Source organism: Puma concolor, chromosome B3 (genome assembly GCF_028749965.1).
Source record: "Puma concolor isolate L17-30 chromosome B3, mPumCon1.1.hap2, whole genome shotgun sequence".
NCBI classification, from domain to species: Eukaryota; Metazoa; Chordata; class Mammalia; order Carnivora; family Felidae; genus Puma; species Puma concolor.
Genome location: NC_141672.1, coordinates 124537450 through 124554354, shown reverse-complemented (window position 1 = coordinate 124554354; position 16905 = coordinate 124537450). Strand labels below are relative to the sequence as shown.

Genomic DNA, 16905 nt, shown 5'->3' with positions numbered 1-16905 from the left:
GGTACTAGAATTCTCACAGCAGCACTGCTACCCACAATCCCCAACTGCCAAGACCCAAAAATCCAACAACAGTAGAATGGGTAGATGCAATGAGATGCATTCACATAAGGGACACTGTATATCAGAGGAAATTAACAAACCATGTCTTAAGGCATTAGCCCAGATGAATCTGACCAACAAGATCAGGTGGAAAGAACTGGCTGCAGAAGATGCACAATGAGATCTGGTTTATAAAGAGTTCAAAAATGGACAAAACTGAACATTACATTATCTGGGACTATGCACATGTCAGGCATGCCTACCAAGAAAGCCAAGGGGATAAGCAGCAAATTTCAGAGTGCTTGTTGTGGGGGAAGGGGAAGGAGGTAGTCAAAGGAGGACACTTGGTGCAGGGGTCAATAGTACCAGTGATGTTTTCTGTCATAAGCATGAAGTTTGGTGACACAACCATTTATTTCATCATTATTTTTAAAAAACTGTATATATGATGATATATGTATTGTCTTAGTCCATCTGAGATTTTATAACAAAATACCACAGACTAGGTGGTATATAAACAACAGAAATTTACTTCTCATAGTTCTGGAAGCTTGAAGTCCAAGATCAGGATGCCAGCATACTCGGGTTCTGGAGAAAACATTCTTTCAGCTGCAGACTACCAACTTTTTACTGTGTTCCTCACATGGTAGAAGAGGCTAGGGAGCTCTGTGAAGTCTCTTTTATAAGAACACTAACTCTATTCATGAGTACTCCACCCTTGTGATCTAATCATTTTCCAAAGGCCCTACCTCCCAATATCACAGAGGAGGTTGGGATTTCAACATTTCAAACTATATCATGTGTATAATATATATCTCATAGATACCATAGATATCATATATGTGCCATAACACACTTTTGTATGTGTAAGTCAAATTACTTAGGGTGCCACTTACCTTGAAGGTGAGCATTTATTTCTGCTCAGCTTCCAGTAGCAGCAGCAGCAGCGAGGGTACCTCAGCTCACACACCCTGGCCTTTGACCTGGGTGATGTCCTAAGGAGCCAGGGGGTACCATATCCCCTAAAAGAAGTCACTCATAAGAGCTGCTTTGGTCCCACCGCCCAGACTCAGCATGCAAGGTGTGAAGAAGGCTCCTGCCTGCAGGCACACCTAACACTGTGCATGTTGTTGCTGATCCCTAGGTGAGAAGGAGCCCTAGGCCTGCTGAAGCAGTCTGAAAACTGCCTAAGAAGTTGCTAAAGCTTGGCATGTTGGTATACCAGGGGATAGTGATGAATGAGCTCAAGGATTCAAAACTTTGAGAGGAGATCACTTAAGACCTGCATTCTGTGCTCTGCCACCAAGTCTTCCCGTGTGATTTTGTTTTATAAGGACTGAAGTGTCAACATTCAGCATGTCTATATACCCAAAGGCTATATACCCAGGCTCGAGGTCATTGTTGTCCATGTCAGTGGCAATGCACCTGGCATCAATGCATGCTTTTCTAATTCATGCCTAGCATTCTCAGGAAGTAGATCTGGCCACAGGTGGACTCCAAAATAAAGCCAGCTCTTAAAGAATAGCTCCTCATTGACACTATCTAACCTTTCAGAGGGTAGATTCCCTCATAATATGCCTCTGAAATGTCCAAGATTGCTCTTGAGTCGGGCTCTGTGGAGTCATTGGCAATACAAGGTTATGGTATGTACAGTTTAGAGAAGTATTACAGGTGACAAATGTTGCAAGCCCTCAGTATATAAATATAAATTTGTTTCAGAGGCTAAGAAATAAGACTGCTCAGACTTTCCCAGTGGATTTCTGCAGTCATATGGGGTCAGTGTCCTGAGGGAGAATTTCAGGTAACTTCATTTTACATATACTTTTCTAGATTTTTTTGACCCACCAGTGTTCCAGCCATTTACCATATATGGTGTAGCTTTATGGGATTTTTCTTTCTTTCTTTTCCCCTTCCTTCCTTCCTTCCTTCCTTCCTTCCTTCCTTCCTTCCTTCCTTCCTTCCTTCCTTCCTTCCTTCCTTCACATTTAAATCCAAGTTGGTTAACATATAGTGTAATAATAATTTCAGGAATAGAATTTAGTGACTCATCACTTACATACAATATCCAGTGCTCATCCCAACAAGTGTCCCCCTTTAGCCCTTCCCACCTCCACCTCCCTGCAAACAATACCCCTCCAGCAGCCCTGTTTGTTCTCTGTATTTAAGAGTCTTCAGGGGAACCTGAGTAGTTCAGTTGGTTAAGTGTCTGACTTCAGCTTTGGTCATGATCTCACAGTTCGTGAGTTCAAGCCCTGCATTGGGCTCTGTGCTGACAGCTCAGAGCCTGGAGTCTGCTTTGGACTCTGTGTCTCCCTCTCTCTCTGTCCCTCCACTGCACATCCTCTGTCTGTCTCTCTCTCTCTCTCTCTCAAAAATAAATAAACACTAAAGAAAAGTATCTTCTGGTTTGTCTCCCTCTCTGTTTTTATATTACTTTTGCTTCCCTTCCCTTATGCTCATCAGTTTTTTACCTTAAATTCCACATGTGAGTGAAATCATATGATACTTGTCTTTCTCTGACTGACTTATTTCACTTAGCATAATACCCTCTAGTTCCATCCACCTTGTTGCAAATAGCAAGATTTAATTCTTTTTGATCGCTGAGTAATATCCCATTGTGTATATATGTCCCATCTTCTTTACCCATTCATAAGTCGATGGACATTTGGGCTCTTTCCATACTTTAGCTATTGTTGATAGTGTTGTTATAAACATCGGGGTGCATGTGCACCTTTGAATCAACATTTTTGTATCCTTTGGATAAATACCTAGTAATGCAATTGCTGGGTCATATAGTAGTTCTATTTTTATCTTTTTGAGAAACATCCATACTGTTTTCTGGAGTGGCTGCACCAGTTTGCATTCCCACCAGCAATGTAAAAGAGTTCCTCTTTCTTCACATCCTTGCCAACATCTGTCGTTGCCTAGGTTGTTAATTTTAGCCATTCTGGCAGGTGTGAGGTGGTATCTCATTGTGGTTTTGGTCTGTATTTCCCTGATGATGAATGATGTTGAGAATTTTTTCCATTTGTTTGTTAGCCATCTGGATGTCATCTTTGGAAAAGTGTCTATTCATGTCTTTTGCCCATTTCTTAAATGGATTATTTGTTTTTTTGGGTGTTGAGTTTGATAAGTTCTTTATAGATTTTGGACAAGAACTCTTTATCTGATGTCATTTGCAAATATCTTCTCTCATTCTGTTGGTTGCCTTTTAGTTTTTCTGATTGTTTCCTTCACTGTGCAGAAGACTTTTATCTTGATGAAGTCCCAGTAGTTCATTTTTGCTTTTGTTTCCCTTACCTCTGGAGACATATCAAGTAAGAAGTTGCTGTGGTAGAGGTCAAAGAGATTGTTGCCTGTTTTCTTCTCTAGGATTTTGATGGTTTCCTGTCACACATTTAGGTCTTTTGTACATTTTGAGTTTATTTTTGTGTATGGTGTAAGAAAGTGGTTCAGAATCATTCTTATGCATATTGCTGTCCAGCTTTCCCAGCACCATTTGCTGAACAGACTGTCTTTTTTCCATTGGATAGTCTTTCCTGCTTTGTCAAAGATTGGTTGGCTATACATTTGTGGGTCCATTTCTGGGTTCTTTATTCTGTTTCATTGATCTATGTGTCCATTCTTGTGCCAGTACCATACTGTCTTGATGATTACAGTTTGTAATATGACTTTAAGTCTGGAATTGTGTTGCATCCAGCTTTGGATTTCTTTTTCAGGATTACTTTAGTTATTTGGGGTCTTAACTAGTTCCATAAATATTTTAGAATTGTGTGTTTTAGCTTTGTGAAGAATGATAGTGTTATTTTTTTTGGGGGGGGTTATTGAATTTATTTCTTTTCCTTAAATATTTATTGTCTATCTATATATCTATCTTTAATTTAATTTATCTATCTAATCTATCTATCTATCTATCTATCTATCTATCTATCTATCTATCTATCATCTATCTATCATCTGTCTTTAATTTACATCCAAGTTAGTTAGCATATAGTGCAATAATGATTTTAGGAACAGATTCCAGTGATTCATCCCCTATGTATAACACCCAGTGCTCATTCAAAAAAAAAAAAAGTCTTCCTTAATTCCCCTTACACATTTAGCCCATCCTCACACCCACAGCCCCTCCAGCAACCCTCAGTTTGTTCTCTGTATTTAAGAGTCTCTTATTTTTTGTCCCTCTCCCTGTTTTTATTTTTATTTTTTTGCTTCCTTTCCCTTATGTTCATATGTTTTGTATCTTAAATTCCACATATGAGTGAAGTCATATGATACCTGTCTTTCTCTGACTGACTTATTTTGCTTAGCATAATACACTCTAGTTCCATCCACCTTGTTGCAAATGGCAAGATTTCATTCTTTTTGATTGCCGAGTAATACTCCATTGTATATATATAACACATCTTCTTTATCCATTCATCTGCCGATGGACATTTGGGCTTTTTCCATACTTTGGCTGTTTTCAATAGTGCTGCTATTGGGGTGCATGTGTTCCTTCGAAACAGCACTCCTTGTGTTACTTTGATAGGGATTGCTTTATGAGATATTTTTTGTCTGTCTCTGTCTGTTTTCATGTTTTTCCACCCCTCTTCAAAAAAAAGTGGGGCACCTAGGTGGCTCAGTCAGTTAAGCATCCAACTCTTGATTTTGGTTCAGGTCATGATATCATGGTTTGTAAGATTGAGCCCCAAGTCAGGCTTTGCACTGACAGTGTGGAGCCTGCTTGGGATTCTCTCTCTTCCTCTATGCATCACCTGTGTTCTCTGTCTCTCGTTCAAAGTAAATAAATAAAAAAAAAAAAAGAAAAGGTATACTAGGAGTCTAAATTTTTGTTTCTAGACCTGATTCTGCTATTTGCAACGTCTTGTGACTACAGGCAAGACACTTAATCTCTTTGAACTTCAGTCTTTCCTCTGTAAAATCAAAGCACTGATGTATACAATTCTAATACTCTTTGTGTTAAGTCAATGACTGTGTGGGAAATGTGGGTGCCAAATGATTTCTGTCTTTCTGGAATACCAGTATGTCATGAATACAAACATTATCTAAGATTCTGAGAGACAACAAGTGCCAACTGAATTTAGTAAACCAGGAAAAATGAGTTAAATGGCACTTAATTCTAACATGAGAATTTCCAGGAATTTAACTGTGCTGAGGCATTGATAATTTCACCCATGCCCACTCCATTCCCTGAGGTAATATCTCTACCTTACACCTTACACAAAAGGTAAAAAAAAATGAAAAGACACAAACTGAGATAAAATATTTAAAATACACATATTTGACAAAGCACTTATATCCAGAATATATAACTACTACAATGAATACCTCAATGAAGTATTACTTCACACTCACTAGAATAGCTAAAATTAAAAAAGACTGACATCTTTCAAAGTTAACAAGGATTTGGAGCATCCTGAAAACAGATTCTTCTGGTAGGTGTGTGAAATGGTGCAACCACTTTGAAAAACAGTTCCACGCTTTATTAAAAAGTTAAATATACACCTACCTATGACTCAGCAGTTTCACTTCCAGGTATTGATTCAAAAGGAGTAAAAAATATACATTCGCAGTTACAGTTGTAAATAAATATTTACAGGAATGTTATTCTGTAATGGCCACAAACTGGAAAAATCTTAAATATTCATCAGTGGGAGAAAATCAGTAAACACATTGTGACACAGTCATGTAATGGAATACAAATCAGCAATAAAAATAGAATTACTCATACAGGGAGCATGTGTGGCTCAGTTGGTTGAGCTCCTGACTCTTGATTTCCACTCAGGTCATGATCTCATGGTTCGTAAGTTCAAGCTCCATGTCAGGTTTGGTGCTGACAGTGCAGAGCCTGTTTGGGATTCTCTCCCTGACTCTCCCCTGATCACTTGCGCTCTCTCTATCTCTCTTTCTCTCTCTCAAGAAAATAAATAAACATTAAAAAAAGAATTACTGATACACATTAACAAGGATGAGAAGAAGCCAGACATCAAATAGTAAATATGATATAATTCCAGAGTTCAAGAACAGATGAAACTAATCTACAGGGCAGAAATCAGATCAGTAATAGGGGTGGAGAGTGGAATTGAAATGGACAAGCCAGGACCTTTTGTGTTGCTGGATATGTTCTCTGTCTTGATTAGACTGGTTACATGGTTTTAAAATATATACATAATATATAAATATATAAAAGATATATATTTAAAAAATGAATGAAGCATTTAAAATCTGTGTATTTCATTGTATGAAAATTATATCTTAGTAACATAAAAGTTGGGGTGACAATTTAGCTCCTCCCTGATTCCATGGACAGCAACAGGACTTGCATCTCTGCTCCAGGACCAGCAGGGAGACAAGGGGGCAAGACCCTCAGCAATTTGGCTAGGAAGGGCAGCCACGGCCAAGGAAGTTTAAAAAGAGCATTCCACTGGGGCACCTCGGTGGCTCAGTTGGTTAAGCGTCTGACTTCGGCTCAAGTCATGATCTCATGCTTCATGGGTTTGAGCCTTGCGTCAGGCTCCATGCTGACAGCTCAGAGCCTGGAGCCTGCTTCATGGATTCTGCCTCCCTCTCTCTCTGCCCCTCCCCACTCATATTCTGTCTGTCTGTCTGTCTCTCTCTCTCTCTCACACACACACACACAAATAAATATAATGTTAAAAAATAATTTAAAAAAAAGCATTCCACTAACCTCTTGTTCTGTTGTCAGAACCAAGCCAGGGGAGTGAGCTAGTTTTCACTCTAGGTGAAACTTCCTAGTGACTTCTCCAACTGAGAACTAGACTTCCAGTTAGAAGCCAGAACCCAGGAATTACAACTCAGCTGCCAGAAGCAGAGGAAGTATTAGAGCGGATGGAGTGCAAGCTCTAAAGCCAGGCTACCCTTGCACTTTGAGCCTCAGCTGACTAGATACTGCCTCCTATCCCCTTCTTCACTACACTGTGGAGGGGGAGCCCTCACCTTCAAGGGCTGGTGTATGGCCCATGAATGTCAACTACTCTATCTTGGGCACCGTTCTAGCTTCCGGGAAACAAAAAGGAATAAAATATATTTCATTACCTCTTAGAGCTGTCAGATTGGTATGTCACAATAGCCTTGAAAGTTTTTAAATTTTTTTTTTCAATGTTTATTTATTTTTGGGACAGAGAGAGACAGAGCATGAACGGGGGAGGGGCAGAGAGAGAGGGAGACACAGAATCGGAAACAGGCTCCAGGCTCCGAGCCATCAGCCCAGAGCCCGACGCGGGGCTCGAACTCACGGACCGCGAGATCGTGACCTGGCTGAAGTCGGACGCTTAACCGACTGCGCCACCCAGGCGCCCCGCCTTGAAAGTTTTTAGAATGAGCTTATGGTGAAGAAAATAATTGTATGTTCATCATGTTTTCTCCTCCCAATAGATTCATTATATAAATCCAGATCTTTATATGTTGAATTTGTTTAAAAGTAGAAACAATCCATTTAGTGGAGTCTTAGATTGCTGATTTCTGGAAGTAATTTAGGAAGGCTTCAGAAGTCAGCAAAATTGGATGGAATAAAAAACTTTGAGAAGATGATTCAAGATGGTGCTTACGAGGGAATCCTTTTGCACTTGGCAAGTTCTTTGTGTGCTGATGGTCTAAAGACACTGATCTTGGGGAAGTTACATATGAGAAGAGGTCACACTCAGGAAATATTTCATACAATTGAATATGATACAATACAAAGTGAAAAGTACCATATTAGGTGTGCACAAGGAATTATGGGAGCATGAGGAAGGGCACAACTGTCCCTCAAAGGGAGTTGTGGAACCTCAAAGGGAGACGACATGTAAAGGATGAGAGGCACTTTGAAAAAGGGGAAGAGGATGAGACTAACATGCCTTCCAGACACATGGAACCGAGACTGAGAGACATGAATGATTCATTGACAAAGATACTTTCCTGAACCAAACCCTAGTCAGGAAACTCTGAGCTCTTTTTCAACAAGTTTCCATCCTTGGGCATGTCCATAAGAGTCCAATTTTAGTATGAACTGAGCTAAGTTAGTTTAGCTGGAATCTTCTGCCAACAACTTCTGATATCTGATCACCCTCAATATGTGACCAAATTCCTCACCCTTGCCATCCCCCAGGTGATGTCTGATCACTCTGGCTGGCCTTCAACAAGGATCCTGTGAGGTCAATTTAGCAAGAGTCTCTTTTTACCCCTGCTGTTATTTCCTCTTAGAAACTTATACATAATGACCTCCACCAGGATGCTTGGCTATAGATGCCCACTTGCCCATGCTGTATTCCGAAGTGAGTATGGTTCTATACTGAGGTCTCATTTCCCCTATTGCAATAATTCCTGAGTAAAATCTGTTTTTACCCCTTTAATTTCTTTTCAGCTCCAGTGTGTCTTTGACATTGTCTGTCAGACAGGTTAGGCTATGCCAAGTAACAAACAATGCTAAGATTTCAAGGGCTAAAAACAAGGTTTATTATCACTCATGTTAATGTTCATTTTTACTGACAGAAGGTTCTGCTGCATGATTTGTCCCTCATGGTCTCAGGATGACACCTCAGTCTCTAGCATTGTGGTCACCATCCTTAAGGAGAAGAACATGATGCCTCACATACTGCTCTTAAAGGGCTTCTTTGCATGAGTAACTCATGTCCCTTTCACCCACATTTCATTGTCCAAAGCAATCACATAGTCATACCTATCTTCAAAGGAGTGGGGTTATGCAGTGCCACCATATAGTCAGGAGGAGAAACCCTGAAGTTTACTGGCACTTTATATATGTTTTATGTAGCAAGGAGGACTCAAAACTGATGAAGGTGAAATTATGAAGAGCCTTGTTGGCCACAATAAAAGTTTGGACTCTGAGCTACAGAATGCTTCTTTTGAGTAGGAAAAAGACATGAGGCATTTTGGGTTTCAGAAAGATAATTCTGGTGGTGATGTGGAGAAGGTCTTGGTGACAGCAGACAGAGTAAGAAGCTACTTTATTAATTGTGGGGCTAAGCAGAAGTGGAGAAGTAATATGAATTTGAGAAATATCTCTAAGGTAAAAGTAATGGAATTTGGTGAAAGACTTGCCTGTGAGTTGAGAGAGAGAGGACTCCAGGATAGTTTTGAGTTTAAGGTGGGAATTGAAGTGGTTGATTTCATGACTTAGATCAACAGTAGAGCAGAGATGAGTAGGTTTTGGAGGAGATTAGCACAATCTGGTACATTTTGGGTTTAAAATGTCTGGCAGCATCAGGGATATCATGCCTCTTCTGACATCATGTCCAGATCAAGCAACAGAATGAGAGTTACCTACTTTAGAAGGATGCCAAAGTGTTGTCAGTAAATGAGAAGCCCCAGCAAGAGGGTACAGAATGAGAGAAAACTCAGGAAGGAAGATGGAAGAGAGGGGGAGACACAGTGGAAGATCAGGGGCAGGGACTTGACAGGATGCTGAGCAGAACAAGGCTTCTAAGAAATAGGGTTCAGTCAACCCTGGCAAATTCTGAGGAGGCAGGTAAGATGAACCTGAAAAGGAGACGTCCATTTGGGCAGTTAGGGATTATTTAGTATACTTATGAGAGCAATTTCAGTCTGGAGATGGGGTAAGACATTGCCAAAGTTTGAAGATTCCTCAAAGAACTTTGTACATGTTCTTTTCTCTCCTCAGAAATTCCCTTGTTTCCTTATTCTTCAAAATCAGCTCAGGGACAAACTCTCTCTAAAATTTTCTTCAATGTTCTTCTCTCCAGGACACTCCCACCATCCCCTTTCCCTCAGCTAGTTTCTTCTGGGGACTTGCATACATCATCTGCACCAGGCACTTTTACACTGCTCTGGAACTATTTCTTTATGTCTGGTTCCTGTGCTGGGCCATGAATAGGGGACGTGTTGTATTCGTCTTTGCAAACTTAGTATCTCATAGGAAAATTTTAGAAATTAAATTTTAGCAATTTAATGTAATGAAGAGAAAGAGGTAAGCATCACTTTGTTCTCTATAGTTAGGAGTTTGTTCCTTGGTTTGTTTCTCTCTCTCTCTCTCTCTTTTTTCCTTTGCTCATTTATTTCTTAAAATCCACAAAGAGATAATATGGTATTTGTCTTTCTCTGACTGACTTATTTCACTTAGCATTATACTCTCTAGCTCTATCCATGTTGCAAATGGTAGGACTTAATTCTTTTTCATGGTTGAATATTATTCCATTATATATATGTATATACATATATATATATATATATATATACACATATGTATATATACACACACATATATATGTATACACACACACACACACACACACACATATATATATATATATATATATATATATATATATATATATATATAATTTGTAAATAATGCTGTAATTAACATAGGGTGTGCATGTATCCCTTTGAATTAGTGTTTTCATATTTGGCAAATACCCAAAAGTGTGATTACTGAATTGTAGGGTAGTTCTATTTTTAGTTTTTTGAGGAATCTCCATACTGTTTCCCACAGAGGATGCACCAGTTTGCAGCCTAAAAACAGTGCAGTAGTGTTTTTTTCTCCATATCACTGCCAACATTTGTTGTTTCTTGTATTTTTTTATTTTAGCCATTTCTGACAAGTGTGAGGTGATATCTCATTTTAGTTTTGATTTGCATTTCCTTGATGATCAGTGATGTTAAGCATGTTTTAAGGTATGTGTTGGCCACCTGGATGTCTTCTTTTGAGAAATGTCTTCTTTGAAGAAATGTATTCGTGTCTTCTGCCCATTTTTAATTGGATTATTTGGTTCTGGGGTATTGAGTGGTATCAGTTCTTTATCTATTTTGAAGACTAACCCTTTATTGGATATGTCATTTGCAAATATCTTCTCCCATTCCATAGGTTGACTTTTAGTCTGTCAATTGTTTCCTTTGTTGTTCAGAAGCCTTTTATTTTAATATAGTCCCAATAGTTTATTTTTTCTTTTATTTGCCTTGCCTCAGGAGACATAACTAGAGAAATGGTGCTACAGCTGATGTCAGAAAAATTACTGCTCGTGTTTTCGTCAAGGATTTTTATGGTTTCTGGTTTCACATTTAAGTCTTTAATCCATTTTAAGTTTATTTTTGTGTATGGTGAAAGAAAGTGTTACCAGAGGGGAGGTGGGTGGAAGGATGGTTAAAATAGGTGGTGGAGATTAAAGAGTACACTTACCATGATGAAAAAAATTAGTATAAAATAGTTAATTCTTGATGATCAACGAAGGATTATCAATTTTCATGATTAGGCCTTATATTCCAAACCAGTACCAGTAATGAATAGGCCTTTGTTGTACAGATTAATAAACTGATTAAGACATGTAAAGTAAATGACAGTGATGCAATTCATAAATAAAAAAATATGCAGCAATTTAACATAACAGTATAAAAGACCAAAAACACAGAGGAGGAGAAGTACAAAGTACATGGTCATCATCCAGCCCATGGAATAAGTGTCTGAGCTAGTTACTGAAAGGCATGAGAAGGGTCTGGGAAAGGCCAGAGCCTGGAGTTCTTCCTTTACATTGTTTACAGATTGTGGGAGAAAATATATGGCAGAGGCAGTGTCCAGAAATATATGATGATGTTTCTGGACAGCAGTTAATTTCAGGGATACAAAATAACTTAGGTCCTGAAAGACAAGAAAATAGGGCAAAGGAAAGCCCTTAGGAAAGTTAGTATTTGAAGTTCAAGCAGGTAGTGTCTAAGATATCTGTATAGTAAGGGGATTCTAACTCTTGGACTGTGATTCAGGAGCAGGAATTCATTCTCTAAGAGGGAAGTGTAGAGTTTTGTACCTAGCAGATCATGAACAGGTACTCACAACACTTCTGCCCATCAAAATTACCTGGGAGAACTTTAAAATACCTAGATAGATGGAACACATCCCCAGACTGATTAAATTGTAGTTTAATTAATTGTTCTGGGGGGACCTGAACATTAGTTTTTTTCTTTGTTTTTGTTTGTTTTTTTGTTTGCTTGTGCTTTGGTTTTGGTTTTGGGTGTTTGTTTGTTTGTTTGTTTTTGCTGTTGGTAGTTTTTTGTTTTGGTTTTAGTTTATTTGGTATCGTGGTTTAAGTTCCTAGATTGTGAGATACTGCTTTACAGTGCATACAGAGCACTTGGAAATGCATATTGTTATTCAGTAAGCTTAAGGCAGGGTCTATGATTCTGCATTTATATCAAGCTCCCAGGTGCTGCTGGTTCACACACCACGTTTAGGGTTACAAGGTTCTACCTTTATGATACTAACAGTTAGAGGGGAGGAAGTCTCCTTATTAGGACGAGAAAGGTAATTCAGAGGAGCTCATATTTCAGAATTATGGTAAAGGAGTGGAAAGGGATATAACTTAGACTTAGGTTAACCATCTATCTGTCCTAGGGAAAATTTTAAAGTCAAGCTTCACATTAGCATTTCTCATTGTTTAAAAAAAATCTTGATCCCTATATGGCATTTGACTCACTCCTCATAGTCTCCACAAACACTAGTATCTTGTCAAGCTTTATTTTTTGAAGTTTGCATTATGACTTGATAATTTTTTTTTGCAAACTATACATATTTTCTTGGATATATTAATATTCTGTCTCTTGCCATCCAGCTTCTTATGCTTTGTACCACAAGAACACAATTTGTTTCCTATTACCTATTTCTATTCTTTTTTAGAAAGAGAGAGAGAGAAAACATGAGCAGGGGAGGGGCAGAGAGAGAGAAAGAGAAAGAGAGGGAGAAAGAATCTTAAGCAGGTTCCACATTCAGAACAAAGCCCGATGCAGGACTCAGTCTCATGACCCTGAGATCATAACCTGAGCCCAAATCAAGAATCGGATGCATAACCAACTGAGCCACCCAAGCACTCCTGTTTCCTATTTCTTTAAAAAATACCAAGCAGCCCTCTTGGTGCATCAGTCTCATAATCTGAAAAATGCTTGAACATTATATGACAAGATTTTACTACACATCATGTTGGAAATACAAAATTTTAAGTCATTTTAGTAATGGTAGTTACCAGATTCATTTCATTTTTTTAATATGAAATTTATTGTCAAATTGGTTTCCATACAACACCCAGTATTCATCCCAACAGGTGCCCTCCTCAATGCCCATCACCCACTTTCCCCTCCCTCCCACCCCCATAAACCCTCAGTTTATTCTCAGTTTTTAAGAGTCTCTTACAAAAGAATCATGCCATTCATCTATTTTTTTTAAATCACATTAAGGAAGAATTAATAAAAAAATATGATATAATGAATGATTTATAAAGAAGTATAATAATTAAAAATTCGAGAGTAAGTTGTCAAAAAATAAAATTTACTTTTTTGGACATTGCTGCAATGTTTTTTAGGGAATCCACTAGGGTCATAACATGCTCATAAAATGTGCACTATCATCACGTTGATCATAGACACTTTTTCAGTACACTACGTGAGTAATGGATTTCTAAATTCTTGTATTTGAATGAACATTCATTAAAATATATAAATTAAGAGATTGTATTAGGCATATTGGAAAACTGTACCAACTCTTTTAATCCACCTACTTGCTTTTTAGAGTTAACTGAGCAAAACAATAATTTATTAAACCTCCTGTGTTGCAAGTCTGTTTACATTAATTTCTGTAATATTTTTTGCACATAAAAAAGAGAGAAAGAGGCAAGAAGTGGTTGAGGGGCATTCACCATTTTTGTAAATGGAGGGAGGGGAAGAGCATATTTACAGGCAGAAGAAAGGTCAATAAAGAGAAATTTAACATAAAAAGAAAAAACTAAGGTACTAGACACAGGATGGGGCATGAATCCAGGAAAAAAAAATATTTTGGTTGCAAAGTAATAGGGACACACTTATTAGGGACATAATAGAAGACAAAAAGAGCAGGAAAAGTAAGGGCTAAATCCACTTCTAGTTAAAGATGACCAGTTAACACATCTCAGCTCCCTCCTGAACCCCAGTCAAATTATAGTGAAGGAATAAAAAATGTATAGAGCCATAAGGACAAGGAGAGAAAGGACTGATTTAGTGGCTGACCAGAGTGGTTAATGAATGTTCAGAGGAAAGTGAGAAGTCAGAAGCCAGAAGCGAGAGGAAGTTGCCACTGGGAAATGCAACAAGCCAAGTCTCCAGCAGGCATTGAGAGGCTGGGGTTCCAGGGACCTCAGAAGACTGGGAGGCATGCAATGACTACAGAAGGCACATCCCCTCCATCCCTCAATAATAGATCCAGGAATCTGTGGACTCCGGGAAAGTGAGAGGGGTCAATGAAATGGTGTAAAAATAGAACAAATGGATGGTAGAGCCCATGGCAGATGTTACCTCACAGAGCTCCAATCCATATTCACCACCTCAAGCTATAGCCTGGCTCTTCATTTCTATATAAACTTAACAGCCTTAACTAATCACCTATAGCTTCTATAATTTGGGGTTCCCCCCCCAGACAATTGAGTCCCAAGCTTAAGAGGAACCTTGTTACCTCCAGTTATGTGTCCAGTCCTTTACTTTTAAATAAGTACAAAGAATCATCAAACACTTGAGAAAGTCTCTCATATGAAAGTTAGAGCTCAAAGCAAAGAGAGAAAACCATAATATCCTCAAAGACATAGTCCATCTAAGAAAAAAATAACAGGCTATCACAAAAAGTTAGAGTGAGGAAAAAGAAAGTGCTTTTAGAAATAAAAAAAATGGGGTGCCTGGGTGGCTCAGTTGGTTAAGTGTCCGACTTTGGCTCAGGTCATGATCTCATGGTTTGTGAGTTTGAGCCCCACGTTGGGCTCTGTGCTGACAGCTCAGAGCCTGGAGATTGCTTCAGATGCTGTTACAGAACCAGGCTGGAACACTGGTGGAAAAACCAAGCGGCACTCAGAGATCTTGGTGGACCGGAGATTTATTTAACACCAGCGGGCTCAGAGGAGACTGTTTCTTCAAAGATATGAGCGCCGAATGCAAGTGGGGAGGGTAATTTATAGTCATCAGCTTTCATATCTGTGGGGGTTTTGCACGCACAGCAAAGGAAGAAGAACCCAGAGGAGGGGTCTCTAAGCTAAAGACCAGAGTTTGTTTTAGCCCCACCAGCCATCTTTGGCATATTTTGTCCACTTCTCCAACAATGCTATGTCTCCCTCTGCCTCTGCCCCTCCCCGGCTCATGATCTGTCTCTTCCTGTCTCTCAAAAATGAATAAACATTAAAAAAAATTTAAATAAATAAAAAGTATGATAGGTAAAGTCAATAAAATCCTAGAAACTATTTATAGGTTTAGAAAGACAAAGATGGGGGGCGCCTGGGTGGCGCAGTCGGTTAAGCGTCCGACTTCAGCCAGGTCACGATCTCGCGCTCCGTGAGTTCGAGCCCCGCGTCGGGCTCTGGGCTGATGGCTCAGAGCCTGGAGCCTGTTTCCGATTCTGTGTCTCCCTCTCTCTCTGCCCCTCCCCCGTTCATGCTCTGTCTCTCTCTGTCCCAAAAATAAAAAAAAAAAAAAAAAAAAAACGTTGAAAAAAAAAAAAAAAAAAAAAAAGAAAGACAAAGATGAAAATAGGAGAGAAAAGAGAAGAAAGCCAGAGTATAAATGCACAAAGTAAAATACCTAAAAGGAAGTGAGAAAAAGGAAGAGAAGAATTTCAATAAAAGAAGAATCAATAGGATCTTATCAAAGATAGCCTCAAACTTCTGAACAGCAACATCAAAAGCTGGAAACCAATGGGGCAGTGCCTTCAAAATTTCAAGGGAAAATATTTCCAATCTTGAATTTCATGTTCAAACTATCAGTTATCAGTGAGAATAAAAGCATGTGCAGAATTAAACAATTTACCTTCTGTACATCTTTGCTAGGAAAACTAGTGGGAAGAATCCACCTCAAATGTGTTACAGCAAATACTTGCCGCCCAGGAAGAGATAAGCCACACGCACTCAGGGGAATCAGGAAAACACTATTTATTATGCACCAGTGCCAGCCCAGCAGAGTCACCACCATAGGCTGAGCACTGAACCTTGGCATCAGCCTCCCTTAATGGCTGGGATGGTAGGGGGTTGAGAGACAAAACAAAAAGGGGAGGGGGCACTTACCAGTGGTGCTCTCTGGGCCATTGCTGGAGGCAGGCAGCAAGCAAGGTTACAAAAGCCAAAAGTTTGAAAGGGGAGTTTCCAGCCTCGGACATCTGGCTGGCCCCTTTTTTCTTGTTTTGTTTAGCTTTTCGTCTCAAATGGAATAAATAAAAAAGAAATAGACACTTGACCCAGCAAAAGGAAAACAATGCAGAAGGGAGACAAAGGAAGCCCTCTGGGACATGATGCCCTCTAAGGAAGGAGGGCAGCCTTGCTGCCTGCAACTGCAGATGCTCTGGAAGACTTGCCTCTAGGGAACAAAATGAAACTGGTAACGTGGTCTAAGGGGAAACAGACTGTTTGGAAAAACAAAACCAAACAACAAGCCCTGACTCGTGATGTTTACCAATTCCTATAACATAAAATATCCTATTATGCTGATGTTAAGCTCTCAACAACTTAACACTCTTCTTACAAAATTCCCAATTCCTATAACATAAAATATCCTATTATGCTGATGTTAAGCTCTCAACAACTTAACACTCTTCTTACAAAATTCCTGAATATTTAACAATTAACTCTCCCCAGCTAGTAGAAGCTGAGGTCAGCACACCAATGGATTAATAAATCACCTATGTGTTTGACTATGTGGAAAATAGCATTCAGAGACATTTCACTGTCCTGTAGGATAGGACAGGATGGACTTGGGCCAGAGCTATACAAATGAGATAAGGTAAAAAAACAAGAAACTATTAATTCCAAGAAAATATTTTTAAAAACAAATATAAGAATAAGTGTAATTAGCTGGGTAGCATATTGGCCTTGGTATTAAAAATAGGATGTAAACAATGAAAAGTGA

The 16905-nt window shown here is 39.0% G+C and overlaps 1 long non-coding RNA gene across 1 annotated transcript in view; it reads right to left on the bottom strand.

Annotated features, from left to right (window-relative positions):
* The window catches only part of LOC147580352 (uncharacterized), a 29435-nt gene extending 12946 nt beyond the window's left edge, over positions 1-16489 (bottom strand). The window contains exon 1 of the long non-coding RNA XR_015251928.1: positions 16068-16489. This is a non-coding gene — a long non-coding RNA (uncharacterized LOC147580352). The remainder of the gene's footprint in view (positions 1-16067) is intronic.
* Between the last annotated feature and the right edge of the window lie 416 nt (positions 16490-16905).